The sequence below is a fragment of the Triticum aestivum genome, chromosome 2B (genome assembly GCF_018294505.1).
Source record: "Triticum aestivum cultivar Chinese Spring chromosome 2B, IWGSC CS RefSeq v2.1, whole genome shotgun sequence".
Taxonomy (NCBI): Eukaryota; Viridiplantae; Streptophyta; class Magnoliopsida; order Poales; family Poaceae; genus Triticum; species Triticum aestivum.
In genome coordinates, this window is record NC_057798.1 from 420,638,149 (window position 1) to 420,654,359 (window position 16,211).

The following is a 16,211-nucleotide window of genomic DNA, read 5'->3' on the forward strand; positions in this document are numbered from 1 at the left end:
AATTTCAATATAAAATCACAAGTTTTAAGCTGAAGGAACGTGAGCCACTAGCACTCGCGTGGGATCGCATGGAGGAGGCTATAAGAAATTATCCTAATCACGGGATGGGAGAATGATTAATTCTTCATATGTTTTAGAAGGTTCTTAATCTCATGTTAAAAACTATGCTTGATACAGCTGCAAGAGGAACTATAATGGGAAGACCTATTGAAGAGGCCAAGAAGCTACTTGATGATATGCAAGAAAATCATGCCTAATAGCATGTAGAAAGGTCTACCACAAGGAAGGTCAATGCTATCTCCGAAGAGAAAGATGAAAGACCGACGTCAAAGATCGATAAACTCATCGACATCATAAAAGGTAAAGAAGAGTTAAGGTCTAGTTTGGCAACAAAGTTTTTAGAAAACCATGGTAATTGAAAACCACAGTATTCTGATGTGTGAGCAAGGAATACCACAGTTTCTTTAAACCATGGTTTTCTCAGTTTTACCAAAACTACCTAGGTGTTTGGCTAGTGGCATCTCTAACCCATATGCAACTTGTCGCGGAAGTGTCGCAATCGGACTGGACAGATAATTAATGATGGAATATTTTACATCATAGAGGAGCACATACCATACCCCTGGGGGTGAGCTTGATTCCCTCGTGATTGCAGAGACAAGATAGGAGACTCACACGCGACGCCGGCTGGAAGAAGGACCCGAGAGACCGACTACACGCTAATCAAACAGAATCGGCTACTAACCAGGAGATATAATACAACTCGTTTATATAACAGATAGAGAAAAAATAGGAGGCCATAACAGCGGATATTCTTATCTCGACATAGGCAGCAACGCCAATTGCGCTTCTATCCGTTTGTTTAGAAAAATGAAGGCCGGGGCCTCTTTTATTTCCGGATACCGGAAAAGACCATGGCTTCTGTATACTATGGTTTACAAAACTTTAGTTTTTGCTGACGACAAACGCATCGAAGTATTCAAAACTATGGTTTTTCAGAAATCACGGCATTTTCCGAAAACTTCAAAAAGACATTGCTGCCAAACGTAGCCTAAATGTTAATGCAATCACCGAAGGTGATGTTATTGTTATTGGGAGGGAGTGTACACCGCACATACACAGGCACGCACAGACGACGTTTTGGTGATTGCCGGTGCAGCCGTTAACCAACATAGACAAATTTACACGTGGCAACCCTTTACGATGCACGCCCGATGCTCGACTGTGCGGTTCCGCAAATTATATGTGGGATGTCATAAACTGAATCAGTTTTCGTGATCTCGTAGACCGGTTGGAAGAGAAGGTTCCAAAAGTGTGTCTGACCCATAATTTGCAGTAAAAATTGGTTAGCTGATGATCTGTTTCAGGTATCTTTGGACCAAAAGTTGCACCAATAAATCGAGCCTGCTGGATCCAGTCGGGGAGACGGGTGTACAACCACCATTCATTTATAAGCTGGCCTCAAGAAGTTGCTTCCATTTATAAGCTCGTGGTCAATAGTGGGGTTCGCAGGAAATATGGACAGAGATCAGGCGCGCGTCTCTCTGCTTGTAGTTGGAGTGCTGCTCACCGGCACTTTGATTGCAGTGCGGCTGGACTAGCAGGCAGCATGGGCACCGCGTACAGAGTCGACGCGGCTACGGCGCCGCAGAAGCTCACACCGGTGGTGCACCGTCGCGTGCTCGCCAGCCTCGGCAACTCGGTCTTCGACCCTAACAGGCCGGCATGCATCCGGCAGTGCGGGGCCGCCGGGCAGCCGTACACCGGCCGGGGATGCGTGCGTGCGTACCAGTGCGGCGGCTAGCGCTAAGTTAGCACCGCATCTGACAAGACGCACCGACGCAAGTTCACTCGATGGAATGCCGCAATAGTGAGTGCGTACACCCCTTGGTAGTTGTTATTATAGTACTAGTTGGGTTGGCCGTAACTCGCAAGTGATTGATCCTTGTACGTGATAAATTTGTTATTGTTGCTTGGTGTAAAATGGTCTTATGTCTAATGCTAGATTGTACGTTATTCCTAGCCAGCGGCGCACTTGAGTTTTCTCCAAAATGTGTGCATATGTTTTTTTATGGTAATGTGTGCATATGTTTACACAACTTCTTAAATAAGCAATATCATTACGGCGTCGTAAGAATATAATAGATGATGTGTATTTGACAGCAATGCAGTTGATTTAGAAAACGGTTTATTTTCAACCGGCTGATACCAGCGACGTGTAAGTTGCCTCGTCCTAGTGACATGTGTCCCATGTGGACCTGGCAACGCGCACGACTTATTCCTTCTACGTGTCCCTCGATTCCCTTGTCTCTCACTACTCATCACTAAAATCTTATCCGCTCCTTCAAATCCCAATCTCGAGTGTTGGTGTTTCCCCGCTCCGCAGCCTAGCCCCCGCCGCTGGCCAGCCCGGCCGTCGCGGCCACCGCCGACCACACCGACAGTCACTCCGACTGCGGCGGGCACATAGCCCCTACCCGCAGCCACTTCTAGTCTCCTGGGTAACTCATGTCGCTATCGGATCTTCGCTTTGAGAGACGCCATGCTTTCGAAGATCACATCTGGCGCTCTCTGCATCTTCCAATCAACTTCATGTCAGAAAATGGACAGAGGGAATTCTTCTGGTGGCTGAGTTTACAAGATCCAAGATCCGTCTCACAGAGGAATCAGTAGGTACATTTTTTCTTTCTTGCTTTGGAGGATGAGCCTCTCTCTTCAAAGTTCAGAAAATTCGTGACTCTCTTTTCAAGTTCTCGGTTTCATCCATCAATGTTGGTTTTGCTATCTACAATGGAGGAAACATCTCGCTGCCTGAATTCAATCTAGGCTTCCTCCTCTGGGGCCCAAATGGGCCAAAACATCGATCTTTGCCAGATCCTGAGCAAAATGTTGGCTGGACAGTTGTCTCTCGCTCAAGGAATTCAAATTCATATGCGGATGTTGTTCGAGCCCCAAGGTATTTTGATCATGGGAGCAATAATCATCAAAATCAAAGAAATAGTAGAGCACGATCAACGGTAGCAGTTACCACTGTCTTCGATAGACGTCAATTCCCTATTGCTGATATCTATACTACTATTAAACAAGCGAACATTTTCTTTCTTAACGACACCCCATTTAGTGTACATGAGTTAATTATGGCCGTTTGATTATCTAAATCAATGAAATCTAACAGACCAGAATAATCTAAGGACCTACCTTGGTGTGAATAGCAATTAAGTAGGCGGACCAATCTTCTGCCAGACGAAAATTTCCATGGCCCGCTGCGGCAACTTCCCCTATGTAAATCCCGTATCCTTAAAATCATGGTAACTCCCAAAATCACGGGAACCTCATGCGCCCCTCACCACCCGCCTCCCACTTCCTCCGTTCTTCGTCCCCACGCCCCGATCCCCTTCCGCCCTCCTCTTCCTAAGCCGCCGGCGTCCACCACGCGACCCCTCCTCTTCTCCACCAAGCCAGCCCGTCCCCACACGACGAGCTCGTGCAGATCGAGGCGTCTACCACGCAGAAGACGTCGGGGAGCACGAGAGCCTCCATTGCGCCCCCTTCCGACGGCCGCCCGGCGGTAACCCAACTCCTCCCCTCCTCTTATCCAACACAGGGAGAAGCCGCCTGCTTCCACCGCAAGGAGACGCCGTAGACGGAACGTCCTGGGTGCTGATCCTCACAACACACTCCAGGCAAACACCATATATCTTGCAATCTTGGTATCTGTGTAGGTCTAACTTAGGTCAGGTGTCATTTTATTACTAAGGAGGCAGAAGGTTGTGTAGATGGTCAGTGCAAATAGGAGCTGTGAAGCGGGTGCGTCATGGTGGCAGCAGTTGCAGCTCTGGCAGTTTGACTCGGAGTTCAAGTGGACGAATTTTTCAGGGAAGCTTAGGGCGGTTGCTTGGGGTCCAGAAAGAACTTGTGTATTAACATTGGTGAGTGGATTACGAGGTTAGCTTTGTTCTTCTGTTTTGGGGGCTGGGATTGGATTGACTTGATTTGTGGTGCGTTTGCTTGTAGATGTCCAGAAGCTGGGGAGTGCAAACTGGGTCAACTAGAGGTGCTTGCAACTGCAAAAAAACAAGACGAACACAAACTTAAGGCATGTGCAATTATGTCGAATTTGATATGCAATGCTCAGCTGTTGTGTTACTCCCTCCGTTCCGAATTACTTGTCTTGGATTTGTCTAGATACGGAGGTATCTAGCACTAAAATGAGTCTAGATACATCCGTATCTAGACAAATCCAAGACAAGTAATTCGGAACGGAGGAAGTAGATGTTATCGCAAACATAGCTCCTTCTTGTACGTTTAGGGCTTGACATGCTTATGTGACTGATTGGTATGTTAATTAATATCTCCATATCCTAAAAAAACTCTTGAGAACATTTTGAACTAAATTTGATTTTTTCAGTTCTCGGTGTTATAGTAATTGTGTTTTGTCTTTTATTTCCTCACATATGCTGGCTGGTTTCGGTATCATATTTGAAATTACTGGTTGGTTTAATATCATTAGCCTGCAGCCAATTTATGACTTTTGAATTTAGAATGTGCACAGGTTAAATCCTTCTCTTTACCAAAAATAAATGTGCAGAATTAGCATGTACAATAATTATTTTATTTATCTTTGTTGAATAGCTTTTTCATGACGTTTATCTACAACCATTCAGGTCAGGAGCTTCTGGAACGCTTTAGTCGATGATAAATCAGTTCAAAGTACCATGTTCTCGATCAAGAAAGGTTGTTTTTACATTTGTATTCAAAGGTCTCCCTCGCCGCACACGAGGCCGTATGCACGACCACTGCCACTCCATCGCTATCGCTATTTCTCCCCGGGATTGGGTTTTGATAATTTTTTCGTGTGTGTTGTTCCCTGCAGTACATTGTGAGGGGCGGGCTGATACAGGGCAAACCCGGTGTAGGCCGATCTTTCACGTTTGGAGTGGGATCCCTCGAAGAACACGATGAACACGGGGAAGAACGGAGAGAAATCACAAGGGGAAACACTCAAGAACAAGTCCAATCACACATCCACTAGACTATCAAACACACAAAATCCACAAGGTACATGAACGACAAAGGGAAAGATACAAGGTAGCATTCATCTCAAATCCAAGAGGAGATGAGGTCTTGACGATATCCTAGACGGATCTTCCCACGAGGGGGTCTTGATGATATCCCGTGGGATCTTCTCCTAGATGGAGCTCTTGGCCTCCAATGGAGTGGTAGTCTCTCTCTCTCAAGAGTAGAGGTAGGAGCAAAGCTCACCTAAGAATGAGCTATCATATTTGCTAACCCTAGAATGGAAGAGGGGGATGAGTATATATAGTAGTAGCCACGAAGGGGTAAGTGAGGAGCGAAAGGGTACATGGCCACGGGCCGAGTCTCTGCGCGCAGGCAGGGCCGGAAGTTCCGGGGACAGACGGAAGGTCCGGGCGCCGGAGGTTCCGGGCAAAGGTCCGGCCATGGTCCGGGCTATCCAGAGAGTTGGCACACTCTCGGACGGCTTCGATGCGTCAGGGCCGGAAGTTCCGGGCAGCGGCCGGAAGTTCCGGGCTTTCCAGAAGCTTGTCCAGGCTTCTTCTTCCTTCTCTTCCACGCTTCCCTCGCGGATGGTGTAGGTGATCCTTGGCGCTTGCACTCCTCCTCGTCGTTCGTGAAGCTCCGGCAATACCTATGCATGCACATGAGTGGAGGGTCAAGTAGTATACCATCCTCAAAGGGGTCAAGTGAGCACGTGTAAAGGAGAAGATTCACCTTTGTGTATGTGAAGTAGAGGTCGCACGTGTCACTTGCCAAACGGACTCTTGACATGGTGATGACCGTAGGATGCTCCGTATCATCCCCTCCCCCTTGGAAAAGATCCGACCTCGGATCGAAAACCAAATCACCATGGGAAAGAGATGGCGGTGCCGTGTCGAATGGTCGGTCACCAAGCACTCATCATCTTGAAACTCGAAATGGGCACTCTCCAATGTCGCACCATCTAGTGATTCCTTCAAAAGAAGCAAGAACAACAAACACTTGGAAAAACAAATGTGGTTAGCGGTAGTGCAAAACCAAGCATTCAAGAGGTGATTCACCAAACAAGTGTCGTCATCAAGCATAGCATAGGGTGTGACAAAGGATTGTGACATGGCATGTAAGCACATAAATTGATCACAATCAATGATATCGTGGGGACAAGTATGCAAATGTGAGGTAGTGATGCAAATATGTGTGACAAGAGAATAAGCATCTACCTCAAGTTCATAGCAAGCATTCACAAATTGCTCAATGAAAGGTCTATGGTAGGCATAGGAAAGATTCACAACACCAAATAAAATGAAGTGTTTGAACACATGGGTCAAGTGCAAGACAATCCAAGTGTAATGTGCATAGGGTGTAGTGAATATAGTGTGGCACTCAACACAATAGAAAGAGCAATTGTTCATCATGTGTGAGGCAATCAAGTCAAGCATGTGACAAGCAAAGGGACATGGCATATGTGAAGAAATGATCTTGGTGCAACCAACCATATGATAGTAGCAAGTAGTCCAAGAATTGGATGCAACACACAAGGTATATATGTCATGAAGCATGGAAATGTGGCAATCATGGGTGAAAGCAATATCTTGAACATGCGTGCAAATGGTGCAAGCAACACATGAAGTATGATCCACAATATCCAAGCTCAAGAAGGATGTCACCTTGAAAGCGTGTCCTTGTGCATTCTTCACAATGCCGAAGTGGTAGGAAATGTGGTGTAGAAGCAAGTCGTGGTAGAATGTAAGAGGCTCGCTCTCAAGAGCTCGAATGGTCAACTCACGTGAAGTGGAAGTCGACACAAAGTCCAAGTATCCTACACATGCACAAAACAAAACAGAGAAAGTATGTGCATGGTAGATAAACACATCATCCATCATGATGGTTCTCATCGTTTGCACATAACCATTAGAAGCAAAAGTGCATGAGTAATATGATGCAACAATGGTGATATTCATGGCACTAGGTATATGGTGCAAAGAAGTAAGACAAGCATGCTTCACAAGTAATATGTCAAAATCTCCAAATATATGTGAGAATGCTATGGGGGCAAACTCATGAGCAAGACTAATAGCATGGTTGCACTTTATACATGGCAAATATAGCATGAGAGAGGCAACATATGGAGATATGTGATAAGAAGCAATAACAATCATGTGCAAAGCATGTAGATGGTTGTCATCAACCGTATGAAATGAGCAAGTATGAATCATGGGTGATGCAACATAAGCAAGCATCTCAATCAAGTCGTGCAAACTAGTGGAGCAAAGACGCAACAGACTAAAGGAAGTCATGGCAATCATGTCATGTGAACAAATAATGGGCACAGGGAATGCACATGACCTATCGCAAGCACGAACACAAAGCAAGATGAAAGTATCATTATAGGAATAGTGCACAAAAGGAACATGGCAAGAACAAGCAATATCTCCACCAAGCTTGCAAATACACATACAAGTACTAGAATCAATCATCATGTGTAATGCAAAGCATGGGTCACAAATGCATGTCAAAGGCATAGGAATGAGCATATCATGCAAAGTGAACATGGCAAGATGGGCATATGACATGTAATGAACAATAACCCATAGCCAAGTGAGGGCCATGTAGAATGAATGCGCGAAGAGAGCGGTGGGAAAGACAATCCATGGGATCCAAATCATCGTTGCTCTCTAGAGCTCGTTTTGTCAACTCGTGGGATTGCGAGGTTAACAAGTATTCATGGGTACCTACACAAAAGAGACACAAACCAAAGAAATTGTGCGCGTGGTAAATGTACACATCATCCATCATGATGTGTATGTGCACGTGTGAGTTAGCACAAGATAAGAAATGCTCAAAGAAATTTGATGCATGGTATATGAACATGTCATCCATCATGAAAGAATAGTTATTATGTATGACACGATGGGGATGCAAATTTTGAATGCAAGTATATGGCGCATCAATATCATTTTCATTCAAGGGGAGCATATGGTGCACACAAGTATTGGGGTCATGCAATGAATGGGATGGATCAAATTCTCCTAACATGTATGAGGAAACTATGGGGGTCTCCTCATGAGCAATATCGGAAACATCATATGGAGAAAATGGACAACATCCAAAACAATGCATATCCGAATCTAGGTGGTCATGGCATGGCATATGAGATAAATTATGCAAAGGGAGCATATCAATATCATCACAAGAAAAACAAATGCCAATAACCATGGGCTTGTCATCTATGCCATATGTGCAAATTGGGTTTATTTTAATGGCATATGCATAGTCACTATGAAGAGATTGCAAATAAGACATATGGTTGATCTCATGCATAGCATATGACAAGTCAAGCGGATTATCAAACATGATGTGACCTAAAGAGTTGTCACAAGAAATCCTATGTAACATGGCATCACTACTAATAAACTCCACATGAGAATCATCATATTCATCATAAATGGGGAAATCATCACATGGGGAAATCATACTAGCATGAAGCATGGCAATAGGTGGATCAACATCATGCAAGCAATCAATGTCAAGAATGTCCACTAGTGGGACTAGAGCATCACCTTCACCTATGTTACCTTTTTCATTCCACTCAAGTGGTGTAGGTGAGGTGGGAAAGATCAAATGGTTGTCAATATCATCATCTTGATGGAACCATGTGGGGGGGGGGGGTGCATCATATTCCACCATGGCCATCGTCTTGTCCAAAGGGAGGACGAAGTCGTCGAGGATCGGCGCGTAAATGGGACCTAGCACCAAATGAGAAGACACAATAGAGGTAGAGGTCAAGTTGTTAGAAATGCAAATAGCCTCACGAGACCTATCAACTATCACTCTCTCTCTCTATGTGGTGGTTCACTCACTCCCTCAAAATAGGTGCACTCAAAGTCGCATATGGTGGAGTCAGTCATCTTACTCAAGTGGTGGGGGTTGTGGCTCTCCTCACATGGGAAGTGCGGCAACTCGTCATATATGGGGCTAGTGGTGAAGTCACTCTCACTCTCAATATGGTGGCAAAAGTCACTCAAGTCATCATACGTCGCCGTGGTCGAAGGGAAATCCCATGCTCAACCATCTCGTCGTCGTCGCCGTGGATGAAGGCCGAAGATGGCACATCATCACTCTCCTCCATGACCGAAGGGAAAATCCCATGCTCGATCATCTCGTCATCGTCGCCGTGGATGAAGGCCGAAGATGGCACATCATCACTCTCGCCTCCTAAGATGGAAGTATCATCCTTGCTCGCCACCTTGTCGCTTGCCTCCAAAGCTTGGTCCTTGAAGGTCTCCGTAGTCGTACTCGTCGTCGCACCGTCTTGAAAAAGAGTCGTGGTAGACTCGGCACCATCAATGCCACAAAGAGGGGTGGCGGTGAAGTCGAACTTGGGAGCATCGTCTTGGAGCTCGTTGGGCTTGGACATCTTGGTGGTACTAGCCTCATGCTTGTCATAGAGCTTGGTCGCCGCGAAGTTTGCTTGGGGTGGAGAAGCCCTGGCCTTCATGAGTTCTTGTTCCGCCTTGAGAGCACCAATGTAGTAGTCGTCGATGGACTTGTAGTTCTCGAGGAAGATAGTCTTGGAGATGTCGTTGTGCAATCCCATCATGAAGTGGAACTTCATCGAAATGGGGTCGTCCACTCCGGCTCGTCGCAAAGCAATCTTCTCCTCCTTGAAGTACACGTCGATGGACTTGGATCCTTGGATGGTGTTCTCCAATTGGCGTCGAAGTTGTTCCGTGTAGGTTGGAGGCACAAACTCTTGCCGCAAAGCTCTCTTCGTCTTGGGCCAACTCATGTCGTAGTACTCCGAAGGTGTGTGAAGCCACCAAGATGAGGCGTAGTCGTGGAAGTTTCTTGTGGCGCACTTCACTTGATCTTCGGGAGGAACTTGATGTAGCTTGAGGTAGTCGTCCATCAAACGCTCCCACTCGAGGTACTCCTCGGGTTCTTGAGTCCCATAGAAAGGAATCGCATGGTCGATGTCGAGGTCGTAGTAGCTCGTGGAAGTCGTGGACTTGAGCTTGGGGAGCTTCTCTTGAGCGTAGTCTTGGGGTGCTTGTTAGCGAAGATGTCGTATGTCCGTAGGCGAAGATGCCTTGAAGTCGCTTGGCGAAGATGCCAAGGGAGATGGTGAAGTCGTTGAGCGGTAGTTGGTGTTGAGCTCTTGACCTTCACGTTGTTGTTGGTGATGGTGTCGATGCCGATGTGATCTTGCCGGAGATGGTAGCTCGGAAGCATGTGCTCTTGAGCGTCTTCTCGAAGATGAGGAAGATCGCTTGTAGGACTTGATGAGGGCTTTGATCTCCTCCATTTGAGCTTGCATCTTGGCGTCGTAGTTGTTGTTCGTGGCATCGAACTCGTCGTTGTTGTTGTAGACCGAAGATGAAATGCCTTGCCTATCCAACACAAGACTCGAGTAGAGGTGAGTAGGAAATGAGATAAACAATACCAAGTTACCTTTTCCCAAAGTTGAGGATGTATCCCGTTTCACTCAATGTGAGATGAATGAATAGTGGAATTGGTACCGGACTTGTTCACTCACACCTATCAAGTAAAGCTTATGGTAGAGCTCGGTGAGGATAGTGGCACAAAAATTTGATGCAAAATGTTAGCAAGAGTCAATAATGTTGAAAGAGATTCACAAATTCGCAAGTGAAACAAGTAGACCAATAGCAATATGTGGCACACGGATAGATAAATGGGGTCGTGCAACCAAGGAATGAGCACAAAATGTGGAATCCATGGAAAACGCTCGTGTTGCACAACTCAAGAGAGACGCTAGCACGATTGCTCAATAGGCGGATACGACACTTGTGCGCAACCTATAAGATGCAAAATGGATAAACGTTCTATCCCAAGTATGCTATGTATGTATGGTTCCCGGTGTTTCTCACACAATGGTCCAAGATGATCAAATATGAAACCATATGATATATTGTGATGCTATGGCTATTGCTTACAAGCTCTTTGCTCTCTCTTTTTTTTGCTTAAAAGCTTATTCTTTTTTTTTCTATGGCCACTTTTGCACAATGCACAAACCAAGATATCAATTGTGTATATGCGGGAACAAACTTGTGACACAAGATATTATATGATGATACCAAATGATATGGTATATATGCAATGGAAGGTATGGATCACTAATTTGCACAAGTAACGTTGCCGACAATACTCAAATGGCTAGTCTTGATAGGCAAGTAACGCAAAATGGGCTAGGGGTTAACAATGCAATGGCAAGGGGAATATACAATGGTGTCGTCAAGGTTACCGTCCTTTGCGATGATGAGTGGCGGTGTTCTTGATGTAGATACCAAGAAGATGGAGACTCGTCCCTAAGTAGCCGAAACACCTTAGGAAACGGAAAAACCGCGAACTCAAAATCTCAAATGACAAATGTCAAATGGTGGTAGCGGAAAGCGGTGGTGGTTTTGCACTAGGCAATGCGGAAGTGTGATGATGGGCTATACACGTGTCGGAGTTGAAGTTGCCGTCCCTAAGTAGCCGAAACACCTTAGGAGACACAAGCCACAACTCAAAGAAGCTCAAACAACTATTGGGTTAAGTTGGGGGTGGCGGAAGTGTATGGTGGGCAAGCATATGCGGAAGTTATGGTGGTGGTTGAGGAAGAAGCAACCGTCCCTAAGTAGCCTAAACACCTTAGGAGACTCAAGTCACTACTCAAACAACCTCAAATGCTATAAGGATCAAAATGAGTTAGGTTGCGGAAGTCGGTGGTGGCAATAGGGATGATATGGTGGAAGGCCTAGGCAAAGATGCCAAAGTTCCAAAAAATTTATGGAGTCAAATGGTGGTGAAACCAACGTGAGGACTTCGGGCACGTCGATAGCTTCAAAACGAGCCAAAGAACACTCAAATCGGAGTCCGGAGCAAAAAGTTATGATGAAAAAGGTGAAAGAGGCTGAAGCTGAAATTTCGGTGCAATGTGTCTGGTTAGGCCGGAAGTTCCGGGCCTAGGGCCGGAAGTTCCAGGCTCCGGAAGTTCCGCGGGGTGGCCGGAAGTTCCCGGGGTCACGGAAAAAGTGCCGGGGTCAGGGGGGATTTTGGGGTAAACTCTCTGTTTAGCCCGGAAGTTCCGGGGTAGGACGGAAGTTCCGGGGGACGGAAGTTCCGGGTGAGTCCGGAAGTTCCGGGGGTCGTGGAATTTCGTCCGGAACGAACCCTAAATTCCAGATATGAGAACGGGGGCGGAAAAACACGATTTCCAAGGTCAAAATTGGAGAGATTTCGTGGATGGAAGATGGGGAAACTTGGGGAAATGCTAGATCCACTTGAAACCAAGCAAATCCATGGATCAAAATCAACAAAACATCATCAAACCAACAAATCACAAAAAAAATTGGGGCTATTTTTGGTGGGGATTTTTGAATTTAGGACGAAATCAAGCAAAAGAAGGCTAGAAAACGATGGGAGGGACTCCAAATCCGTGATAAACCTAAGCTCTGATTCCATATGATACAGGGCAAACCCGGTGTAGGCCGATCATTCACGTTTGGAGTGGGATCCCTCGAAGAACACGATCACGTGGAAGAACGGAGAGAAATCACAAGGGGAAACACTCAAGAACAAGTCCAATCACACATCCACTAGACTATCAAACACACAAGATTCACAAGGTACATGAACAACAAAGGGAAAGATACAAGGTAGCATTCATCTCAAATCCAAGAGGAGATGAGGTCTTGACGATATCCTAGACGGATCTTCCCACGAGGGGGTCTTGATGATATCCCGTGGGATCTTCTCCTAGATGGAGCTCTTGGCCTCCAATGGAGTGGTAGTCTCACTCTCTCAAGAGTAGAGGTAGGAGCAAAGCTCACCTAAGAATGAGCTATCATATTTGCTAACCCTAGAATGGAGGAGGGGGATGAGTATATATAGTAGTAGCCACGAAGGGGTAAGTGAGGAGCGAAAGGGTACATGGCCACGGGCCAAGTCTCTGCACGCAGGCAGGGCCGGAAGTTCCGGGGACGGCCAGAAGGTCCGGGCGCTGGAGGTTCCGGGCAAAGGTCTGGCCATGGTCCGGGCTATCCAGAGAGTTGGCACACTCTCGGACGGCTTCGATGCGTCAGGGCCGGAAGTTCCGGGACGGCCGGAGGTTCTGGGGGCCGGAAGTTTCGGGCAGCGGCCGGAAGTTCCGGGCTTTCCAGAAGCTTGTCCAGGCTTCTTCTTCCTTCTCTTCCACGCTTCCCTCGCGGATGGTGTAGGTGATCCTTGGCGCTTGCACTCCTCCTCATCGTCCGTGAAGCTCCGGCAATACCTATGCATGCACATGAGTGGAGGGTCAAGTAGTATACCATCCTCAAAGGGGTCAAGTGAGCACGTGTAAAGGAGAAGATTCACCTTTGTGTATGTGAAGTAGAGGTTGCACGTGTCACTTGCCAAATGGACTCTTGACATGGTGATGACCGTAGGATGCTCCGCATCACGGGCGGAACCTCTTCTTACTACTCCCTGAGGCGTTCAAGGGAGTCAAGCAGGCCGGAGTCATCAGATGGGGCTCCTAGGTTCCGTCCCAGCTTCACTTTGCTCCCCTTGCTGCACTGTTTCTTTCCTAACTATTGAGATTTACATGTCTGTCTACTTGAGACACTACTTGAATATACACATCAATCGGTGTGTTCAAATTGAGTGATGGATTTAACACATATTTGTTCTGTTCTGCTACTTGGGTTCAAGTTTGTATATCTGTGCGCTGGCTCACAGAATATTTTTGTGGTGCTTTTACAGGAGAGGTTCTAAATCTTTTGAGGAAGCACGTGCAGCTGTGTTCACTAAGGAGAACGGGACATTGGGAGACATATGGGGGGTGCGCATCATGCTAACTAGCTTTCTGCACGATTTTAAGATTTCCTTTGTCAAGTGTTTGTTTAGATCAGGCTCAGATTCAGGATGATGTTTCCTTGCATCATGTTGGTTTAAATAGTTAATTTAACTTGCATGCTCTGGATGGAGCATATTGTGAATCATTCACTGCATGATACATTTGTTGAGTCCCGCCATCATTTTATTCTATCCTTGTAATTGAAATTCTCATCGGTTCGAACTAAAGAAAATGATTTGGGGTGAAGAGTTGAAGGCCTGAAGCCAAATGTTCCTAATCAGGAAGATGACCTCCACAACTCATGTGAAACAAGGCCAACACTATGTGCAAGATTGTATTGCTTCATGAAGACACTTTTTATCATTCATTTTTATTATTCAAATCTCTATGGTCGCCATAGATGTTGCCATTACATGGATATATCACTATTTTTCATGTCTTGTTGTAAACAAAACTCCCTCTGTACTGATATATTTGTGAACAGAGGGAGAAGTATACATTAAGCTTCATTTCACTCAGGAGAGCAATTGTTACATGGAAGTTAATTAATCACAGTATGAATTCAGAATTCTATACTCGTACGAATTCCATGTTTTGATAGAGACGTGTGTTGCACGTACGTGCTTACTAGTAATAATGAAGCGGGAATTCTGCCAATTCAAAATGGATTGGGAGTAGAAATGGGTAATACTTCCACCTCAAGGCCCAACATAGACCATCCTAAAGCCTTCTGCGTTCGGTGTCTCCTGGTGGGCCATGAGAGGCCGGCCTGCAAAAACAAAATCTGGTGCCATAATTGTAAAGAGTGGGGTCACGTTGGCAGTGACTGTCGATCGGCCTTCCGCTCGCTCGCTACGTCAAATCGCCTATCCGCCTCAATATCTGCTCATGCTGCTGCAAACCCCGTTAATGGTGTGATTGCGGTGCCTTGTTTGGTGAATGCTATTGTCGTCTCTGGCAATCAAGATCCTAGAGTTACTCACATACCTAACAATCAAGATAGAACCGCGGTCTAGGCGTCTAGCCCGACCACACTTCCCCAACCACCTACATTGACAGTTAGCAGATTACTCCAATCCATAGAGGTGAGAGGAGATCTTGTCACGCAGGCCATGGCAAACTTCCGCTTTGACCCAACGCCGCTCCTACCACCGCATCATCAAGCTATTCAGGTGGAAGGGACGCTAGCTAGGGTGTGGGTCGTCACAGAGCCAGCCACGTCGCGTCATGAAGATTGGGCAATCACCACCATTGTGCCCATGCCAAATCAACAGGTACTTTTCCCAAATGTCAGGCAGATTATTGGAGAGTTTATCACACAAGTCAAACACCTAGCTTTTCAAGAAATATGCCCTAGCCCCTTTGGTTAAGCATATGTCAGATTGTGAACCCCCTTTGATAGAGATACTATGGTTCTCCAAAGCCCGCATGCTTTTGGAGATGTGCACATAATATTTCAGAGGTACAATCAATGCTTAAACTGGAGGAATCTAGCACTTAATAGAGATAAATGGGCACTGTTGATTGGTTTTCCATTTGATAAGAGAGAGATTCATGAGCTTGCAAATGCTGTCAGAAGCTTTGAAAATGTTACTTTGGGACAGAGCAAGGAGCACTCAGGCTACTCTCATGGTAAAAATCAGGGTGGAAGATATGAGAGATGTGCCCATTAGCATTGTAGTTGGGGAATCTGATGATCCTAACTCTGAATCTTGGACAGTACTAGTGGTGATAGTCCAGCAGGAGATTTGGGGGGTGGGGGGGTGGACCACCTGAAGAAGATCCAGTTCCCATAGATGTCAACCCACATCCACAGCCAGCAAACCCTTTTCACCATCCCAATCAGTTAAATCATTTTGTGGGGCCAATTCAGCAGCATTAAGCACAAGATATCATGGCTAAAAACCAACAAAATTTCCATCAACAAGCCATGCAACAGGTGGATGAAGAAGAGGAGCTAGAGGAAGATGAACAATTTCCTGGATGGGGCACTGGGCTATGCCGGCAGAAGATGATGATTTAATTGACTAAGAGCTAGAAGATGGAGAATTCATGGAGCTTGCTGATCTTCTGCAGCCACTAGATGAACAACATATGCAGGAAGAACTCCTAGAGATGGACCCACACAGTGACCTCACTTTATCTGTAGGGTCAAATGGGGTTGAAGATGGAAATCATGTGGAAGAAGCTGTTAGGGGAACATAGTAATTTTGAAAATTTCCTACGTACACACAGGATCATGGTGATGCATAGCAACGAGAGGGGAGAGTGTGTCCACGTACCCTCGTAGACCGAAAGCGGAAGCGTTAGCACAACGCGGTTGATGTAGTCGTACGTCTTCACGATCCGACCGATCAAG

General features: G+C 46.0%; 1 long non-coding RNA gene and 1 pseudogene across 1 annotated transcript; both read left to right on the forward strand.

The window, feature by feature from the left end:
• The first annotated feature begins 1,517 nt into the window (after window positions 1–1,517).
• Window positions 1,518–2,052, forward strand: LOC123041319 (uncharacterized; annotated as a pseudogene).
• A 2,607-nt stretch (window positions 2,053–4,659) lies between these two features.
• Window positions 4,660–14,359, forward strand: LOC123045259 (uncharacterized). Its single transcript, XR_006421220.1, has 3 exons — window positions 4,660–4,734; window positions 4,874–5,058; window positions 13,759–14,359. It is a non-coding gene; the product is annotated as an uncharacterized lncRNA (long non-coding RNA).
• Window positions 14,360–16,211: the final 1,852 nt, after the last annotated feature.